This window comes from Meriones unguiculatus, chromosome 11, assembly GCF_030254825.1.
Source record: "Meriones unguiculatus strain TT.TT164.6M chromosome 11, Bangor_MerUng_6.1, whole genome shotgun sequence".
Lineage (NCBI taxonomy): Eukaryota > Metazoa > Chordata > Mammalia > Rodentia > Muridae > Meriones > Meriones unguiculatus.
The window spans coordinates 63,349-71,809 of record NC_083359.1 but is presented as its reverse complement, the minus strand read 5'-3'; positions in this window follow the sequence as shown (position 1 = coordinate 71,809).

Below are 8,461 nucleotides of genomic sequence, written 5' to 3'. Positions count from 1 at the left end.
AGTTTTAAAACATTTTTAAATTATGTGTATTCATGTGTCTCTGTAGGTCTGTACACATGAGTACAATGTCTGTAGAAGCCAGAAGAGGGTGTCAGATAATGTGGAGCTGTAGTTACAGGCCCTTGTGAGACCGCCAAAGTGGGTGCTGGGGACGAAATTCAAGTCCTTTGCAAAACTTGCTCTTAACTACTGAATCATCAATTGGTACTGAGCCAGAGTAGACCTCTACTCTCCTGATGTTCAAGGAAGACTTCAAAATCGTTGATTACATCAGTTTAGTGGGAAATATGGGATGGCTATTGAGAAACATTTAAGTGATCTGGGTCCATCAAATGAGTGGACCAGTCCCTCTGAAGTTTGCTGTTCTTATATTGTCTACCCCTTCATCTTGTGGTTTTCAGAAGATCAAAAAACATTCCTGGGCTGAGGAGATGGCTCCATGGATAAAGTACTTACCATACAAGCATGAGGACCTGAGTTCAGATCCCCCATAGCCCACATAAATACAAGGTTGGCATGGATGTGAGCCTGTAATTCCAGCCTTCCAAAGGTGAAGACAGGATCTCCAGAGCAAGATGGCTAGCTAGACTAGTCTAGTCAGCAAGTTCTGAGCTCAGCTGGGACTCTACCTCCATGAAGAAAGAGGCCAGATATCAACCTCAGGCCTCCACATGCACTGATGTGCACCCTTTATACATGAACAAACACACACACACACACACACACACACACACGGCAGGGGTGGGGGTAATTCCTTTTTTTTTTTCCTTCCGCTCTGTAAGTTTGGTGCACTTGAAAAGGGAAATAAGAAATTTGAATGGTTTCCTTTGTAACTGAATGCTAGGACAGGTGAGGCAATAGCAAGTGTCCACTGAAATCTATTCGAATGTAAAACACTTGTTTCCCAAATACTCAACTAAGTACTTCTCAACTGTTAGTTCTTCGTCCATTTCATAACTTGAGTCAGAAGTGTGGAGAGTAAAGGGGCCCTTTATTTCCAAGTTCGCTCAATAAACGAGTGTTGGGCCTGGCCATTACCTCTTTGGAGAGAGGTGATCTACCCTTGATTTGAAGTCATTATTGTTTATAATATCATTCTTACTTAAGCTTTGTTTCTGGAAAAATTTGTGTAAAAGACTTCAAGGTGCCATTAGAATGGCAGCAGCAGACAGATCTGGGGCCATGCACAGTGAGGCTTACTAGTGACTTTCCCTGAGAGAGATGGTAAAGGGTAGTGACAAGATTGGTGGGACTTAGAGGGAGGGGGGTTATCTATGGTCAGGGCAAAGTGACTTTCATCCAAGGTGCAACATATCTGATTTATCTTAAACTAACATCAAAATTGCTAAGCAGGTTCTTGGTACTAGGGTCAGTCATAATGTACTACATGCTATGATGATAATTTTTCCTGTTTTAGTCTACTGAAAAACTATGTAGGAAAAGGGGCCAGTAGAACTCAGAGAAAATGACTAAAGGTGATTACTCACTCTCAGGCTGCATCCCTAAGCTTATAAGGAATAAGAAAGACAATTCTAGTGTTATTTATTTGCTTGATTACTTGCTATTATCTTTCAGTCAAGTATTTGCAGTGTGAAATGGTACTTGAATATGGTGGAGTTGGGGTATGTAGTTCAGAAAACAGCTTCTTGATCTGGAAGCGCAGAGTGCTTACTGTAGACTCCACATTTATCTCCTGAGCAGGATGTTAGTTGTGAAGGTGACCATGCTATGTGAATGTTGTACTAGCAAGTTAACAACTTTAGTTCCTACAGTAACTGTTGGAAGACAAACAAACAAGGATAATGTGGTTTATGCTCAGATTTTAAGTAATAAGGTTAGAAGTGGGAGGCAGAAGTTCAGGGAAAGAAGTAATTAAGAATCAGATAAACTTTGAAAAGCAAACAATTGAAGTGATAATGTAACTGGGAGAGGAACGTTGGGATACTGTTATGTTCCACAGATTTTAGAGATTATTAAATTTATGGAAATTTATAATTAAAAATTAAAACTAGAAGGGTATATGGATACGAGAAAGAAAACACAGGAAGAAGTAATAAGTAGTAGACCTGGAAAGATGGCTCAGCAGTTAAAAGCACTGGCTGTTCTTCCAGAGGACCTAGGTTCAATTCTCAGCACCACATGATGCCTCACAATTGTCTGCAACTCCAGTCCTAGGGGACCTCACACCCTCCTCTGGCTTCCACGGGCATTTCATATAGGTGGTGCACAGACATGCATGCAGGACCAAACACCCACACACATAAAAAAACAAAAGTTTAAAAAAGTGAAATAAGAGGGAGGGATGTGTGAGATGGGGTTGAGTATGGTGAAGAAAGCTTTACAGTAAACTCTGTAAAGAAAGATAAACAACAGTCCTACCACCTAACTGAGCAATCCAAAAACAAGAGGAAAACTATCATGCCTCATACATGCAAGAGTGGAGAATAAAGGATAGGTAATAAATAAAAAGAATAGAATAACACTTATAGAGTGAATTACTGCCACAGCTGTGCTGAGTTGAAAGACCAAGTTCCCTCTGCCTCTAGCTGGCTCCAGGTGGTGCTTTTGAGAACCTCTCCTGTATATTTTGAGACAGGTTCTTTCTCTGAACCTGGAGCGTACTGGCTGAGCTGGACTGCCTCTTAGCATTGCGATAATGGCCTGTGCACAGCCATGCCCAGTTTCTCCAGTAGATGCTGGGAATACAAATGGGGCTCGTGCATACACTGCAAAGACTTTACTGAGGGAGCCATGGCTCTAGCCCCTTATTATTACTATTATTTTTTAACAAATGTTTTCTCCATGTTCTTCAAAGTGAGCAGTTCTCATTTAGGTTCATTGTTTTTGTTTGCTTGTTTTTACTGCTTCCATTGTGTTATAAGTCCTGAACGACTTGATTTCAAATATATTCTAAGAACATTCAATTATTTTAAGTTTCTATTTCTGTGATGACATTTCCTATTTGTCTACTTACTATAAACGTAATTTCCTTTTATTTAGTTCTCATCCCCTCAACTGAAACAAATAATTTTTTTTGAGACAGGGTTTCTCTGTGTGGCCCTGGTTGTCCTGGAACTTGATCTGTAGCCCATATTCACCTCGAAATCAGAGATCTGCCTGCCTCCCACATGCTACAATTAAAGGCATGGGCCACCATTGCCGGGCTGACAAAGAATTTTTTAAAAGAACTTATATTATTATCTTATGTGTGTAGTGTTTTGCCTGTATGTGGACATGTGCACAATGTGCATGCCTGATGCCTATGGAAGTCAGAACCCCTAGGGCTGGAGTTACACATATCTGTAAACCATGTAGGTGCTGGGAATCAAACCCAGGTCCTCTGCAAAAGCAACAAGTGCTCTTAACCACTGCACCAACTCTCCAACCCAAAGTAAAGAAGTGTCCTTGCCAGTTCTATAGAGGAGGAGCAAGAAAAGAAAGGAAAGAATTCCTTCTAAGGTCTATAGTGGTGGCCACACCTTTAATCTTAGTACTCAGGAGACAGAGGCAGGCAGGTCTACAAGAGCAAGCGCCAGGACAGCCAGACCTACACAGTAAAATCGTCTCAGACAAAATAATAATAATAATAATAGATTTCTTCTGAAATTAATCTATTTTTTAATTAGTCCTAGGGAACTACATCACATACAGTCAATACATTATTTTTACTAAACATCGCCTTAGAGACAGTTAGGGTAACATTGGGAAGAGTACATGGCATAAAATAGACAGCTAGCAATGTTCTTAAATTAATGAGCCAATTTGAACACACACACAGAGAGGGGGGTATTAAACAAGTATATTTGGGGATTTTAAAAGACTTTTTTTGAGACAGGATTTCTCTGTGTAGCTTTGACTGTCCTGGAACTCACTCTGTAGACCAGGCTGGCCTCCAACTCAGAGATTCACTTGCCTTTGTCTCCCAAATGCTGGGATTAAAGGCATGTGCACCACAAACTGGCTAAAGACTTTTTTTAAAAACATGTGTTGTGTGTGTATGCCTGGATAACTTTACATGCACTGTGTTTGAGAAAGTTCCTTTGGAGGCCAGAAAAGAACATCAGAGACCCCATAGAACTGGAGATGTAGGCAGTTGTGAGCTGCTTGATGTGAGTCCTGGGAATGGAACCCAAGACCTCTGCAAAAGCAATAAGCGCTCTTAACCACTGAGCCATCTCTCCAGCCCATCTTTGTGTTTTGTTTTGTTTTGTTTTTTTGAGATAAGATCTCATTATGTTTCCTTGACTGGCCTGGAACCTTCATGTATATCAGGATGGTCTTGAACTCATGGAGATCCACCTACCTGTACCTCTCAATTACTAGACTTTCAGGCATGGGCTATTATATCCAGCTCTGGAGTGTATTTTATAAAGCAGATACCTGAAGCTTCCAGAAAAAGAAAATGGGAGAGCTTTTTGTCCCCCTTGAAGAATTTTTTTTTTTTACATGAAGTTTGTGGCTAACAGCTCCTAAAAAAGAGAATTCCACACTCAAAAGAGTGTGTCTGGATATAGAGTTGTCTTCATTCTTTATGAAGAAATTCTCTGGTACATTGACTAGACCCAAAGGCCAAGTTTGCAAGAGATCAAGATGGTAACGAGTCTTGGTGTGGCCCAAGCTTTCCTCCAAAGACTGAATCACAGCATAATCTCTAAAGTTGTGACAGGCATTTTAAAATCAGAATTTCGTAGTAAAGATTACATACTGATTACTGTCAGTCATCTTAAACTTTACAGACATGCTGATTGCATAAATCAGGACTGTCAATGTTTTATTTTAAAGCACAGCTCAGGGTGTTGAACACATGCTCTTAGTAAATACTTATCCCCTGGCACTCACATGGGCCAGGCAGTCTGTGGTCCAGACCATGGAAAATACAGATGTGCATCTTCTTGGGCTACCTGGCCTGGCCTTGTGTCTCCCGACAGCACTGAAAGGCCTACTGGTGAGCACTCACAGCATCTCTCTAGAAGATCTGCGTCCCAGCCCCCGTCTGCTTGGGAAAAGGTGCATCCCAGACCCCAATGCAACCTACCCAGTTGCACTCCAGAACAAGTGCTTGCTCTCTCCTTCCTGTGGCCTTCCTTCCCTCAGGTTTCACTTTCAGCAGGGAACAGAACACGAGTCCAAGTTTGTCTTTGCACTTGGACCCATTTCCTTTGCTGATGTGATTCAAGAATGGCGTTTTGTACTGTGACTTCGTGCCTGGTGAATAGAGCCCTTGTGCTCTAGAAGAAGCGCAGTGCCTGGTTGCTCATCGTCACTGCTGGCCCTGGCAGCTCAGGGGGAAATCAGCTTGGATTTCAGCCTTGGGGATTAACATCTCAGAGGCACATAAAGCTGCCTGAAAGTCAAGATGAGGTGGGGTAAGGGTGCACTGGGCTGCTTGTGTTATTGGTTTGTTTTTTGCCATTTATGGGACACAGCACCCGATGCTGATGAAGTACAAACAGCCAAAGCAGAGCCTACTGAGAGACGCTTCCCTGGAGAGTGGAGGCCACTGACCTGCCCTTCTCATGGTCAGCTTCACACATAATCAGATAGATACCTTCATGGAGAAGGAAGTTTATCTCCTTCCTTCAGTGACTACGGAACCTGAAAAAATTAAATTAGTAAAAGGAGAAGCCATGCAATTTGTTGATATTAACATTAATGTAATTTTATTGTTGCTGTTTTTTCAAAACAGGGTTTCTTTGTGTAGCCTTGGCTGTCCTGGACGAGGCTGGCCTCGAACTCACAGCTATCCACCTGCCTCTGCCTCCCCAAGTGCTGGGATTACAGGTGAGTGCCACACCGCCCAGCTAATGTTGATGTAATGTTACTATGCCTGGAAGCTTCAAATATAAAAAGCCAGAGCCAGATATGAACGTCAGCCCTCAGGGGGCTGAGGCAGAAGAATCCCAAGTTCAAGGCCTGCCTGAGAACTACATAGCAAGTTCTCACCCTGTCTAAGAAACAAAGTGACACTTGTCTCAAAAAAAAAAAAAAAATTCAGTGAATCAAGACCATGACTCTTTCTCTATTAAACACATACACAGAGAAATATCAAATAGCAATTAGACTCAGTCCAGGGGGAGCTTACATATCTTTTTGACAGAAAGCATTGCTTCTAGGAAAAGGTGTAGGAACCATTGGAAAGTGCTGGGAAACATACTGGGGAAGTGTGGAGGACAAGAGCTGTGTCTTTTGGCTCTGTTTATGCAGACACGTCTCAGGAAGGGCTCTGTCTGGCTGGTCAGGTGACACTCCTGTTATCCAGCAGAGAAGAGAGACATACAAGTTCCCTGTACTACAGCTGCTCCACATTTTTTTGGCTCAAAATAATCTGCCATGATGGTGTACTGGGGTGAGGGTGTATCCTGATTGTCTTCTGGGCCATTAGTACATCCAGCTTGAAGAGTCTGGATTAGCCCAAAGGGATATTTTGGGGAACATTTTGTTGGTGCTAACAGTAACTCTTAAAGAGGCCCGCTTTCTTCACTCCCACACTACTGGGGACTAACTAACGGGGGGAGGGGGGCTTGTGAACCTGCAGGAAACTAGAGTGATGTAGCCCATGGACCATGGACTTCCCCCCAGATGGAAGAGCTAGTTCTGCAAGAATGAACATTAGTGAAACTCAAACCCCATATTTCAAACAGCTGAAAATGAGGGCATTGTTAAAAAGTCTTGGTTTGTAGCAAAGCTGTATCTTCCAGTGATACTATGAATAACAAATGGAGTCCTGGTGGTTCACAAGCATCCTCATTAGTATTCAGCGGTTTAGAGTGAAGAGAGCAGCTTCTCTAAGGGTTACTGTTAGCATCAACAAAAATGCCCCAAACCATCCTTTTGGGCGGAGCTAGCTTCTTTCCAGCTGGTTATGCTAATTAATAATCCAGAAGAGAATGAGGGGGATGACTCTCCCAAGTGTAAGAAAATCACTACAATTCACTAGAGGGCAGTATGGTGACTAGTTTCTAACCCCTTTCCAAAGGAGCACAGAAGAAAATTTGTGTTCAGTGTTTTTGTGAGGAGAGCCATTCTGAGAAAAACAAGCATCAAATGCCATTTTTACCAGAACAGGTGTCTCGATGTGCTATGAAAGTAGAAGTTTCAGGAATGGCTTTTAAGTCTTTCTGATATGTTTTTAAAAAGCGAACTGCCAGCCTCGGGAAGCGGGCCAGCTGTATTTAGCTGTTGCTCTGTTGCTATGCAGTGTAGTAGAAGCTACAAACACAATCAAGATCACATTTCCTCTGCCTCAGCCGTTGGAATAGCTTCCCACACGTAGGAAGCCTCATCTCCTGTGGTTTCTGAAGCTCAACAGTTTGCAGGGGGTTTAAATTGGGAAAGAGGACAACAGTGGTGGTTAGCTTTCTTGAGCTCTGTACTGGGTTGGTTACCTCTTCAATCCTCAGGATAGCTCAGTGTTGGATGATATTAGTGTCATCTACATTTGACTGATGAGGAAACCGAACCCTAGAGGACTGTTTGCCTGCTGGACAGATAGATCTCTGGTTGCAGGGTTGATATTTAAATTGGTCTGTTGAGAGCTGAAGAAATGGCTCAGCAGTTAAGAGCACATAATATTCTTGTGAAGTATCAGAGTGTAGTTTCAAGCAGCCACATTAAGCAACTACCAGCCTCCTGTAACTCCGATTCCAAGAGATCCAGTGCCCCCTTCTGGCCTTCATGAGCATCTGCACTCATATGCATATACCCCACCCACAATTTTTTATAATAAACAAACAAACAAACAAACAAACCAGCAGGACGAAGCCAGATGTGGTGGCACATGCCTTTCATCATAGCACTCAGGAGGCAGAGGCAGGCAGATGGCTAAGTTTTAGGCTAGCCTGGTCTACAGAGTGAGTTCAAAAACAGGGCTACTACGTATAAAAATCCTGTCTGGAGGTGTGGGGCGCTGGATGGATGGACAGTAGATATTTCTAAGCAATTAGTAACAAAGACTGAATAGACCAGTTGCCTTTGTTACAAGTTAAAGAGATTTTAACCTTGTAAAAGATGAGCTTGGAGGAGAAGAAGCAAACTTTAAGGGGGGGGGGATGGAAAGACACTAAATGATGATTTGCATGGAGACAGATTCATGTCAAAAAGCAAGAACATTCCAAGTGAAGTTTAAGCCAAATAGCAAATGAAACAATGTAATAACAGCCAATACCCAGGGAGAATGTACCTTCTCCCTCACCAGAGGGCAAAAAGCTGCCTCTGGCTTCTGGGCTGAGTCTAGGATACACAGAATATTGCCCGAGTCCCCAGAGTTCTTATGCTCATCCCAGGATTTTAAGAATCATTATAATTACTGTCACTAGACCAGTCAGATGCCAGATGCTATGCAAAGCATTTCATTTGGATTAGCCTGAGTTGGCCTGATGGGCTGCTCACCATCTAGAATCCTTTTAGAACCCTGATAAGTGGCAAATAATGCCAAGAAGGACATATGAACCCATGAGAGAAT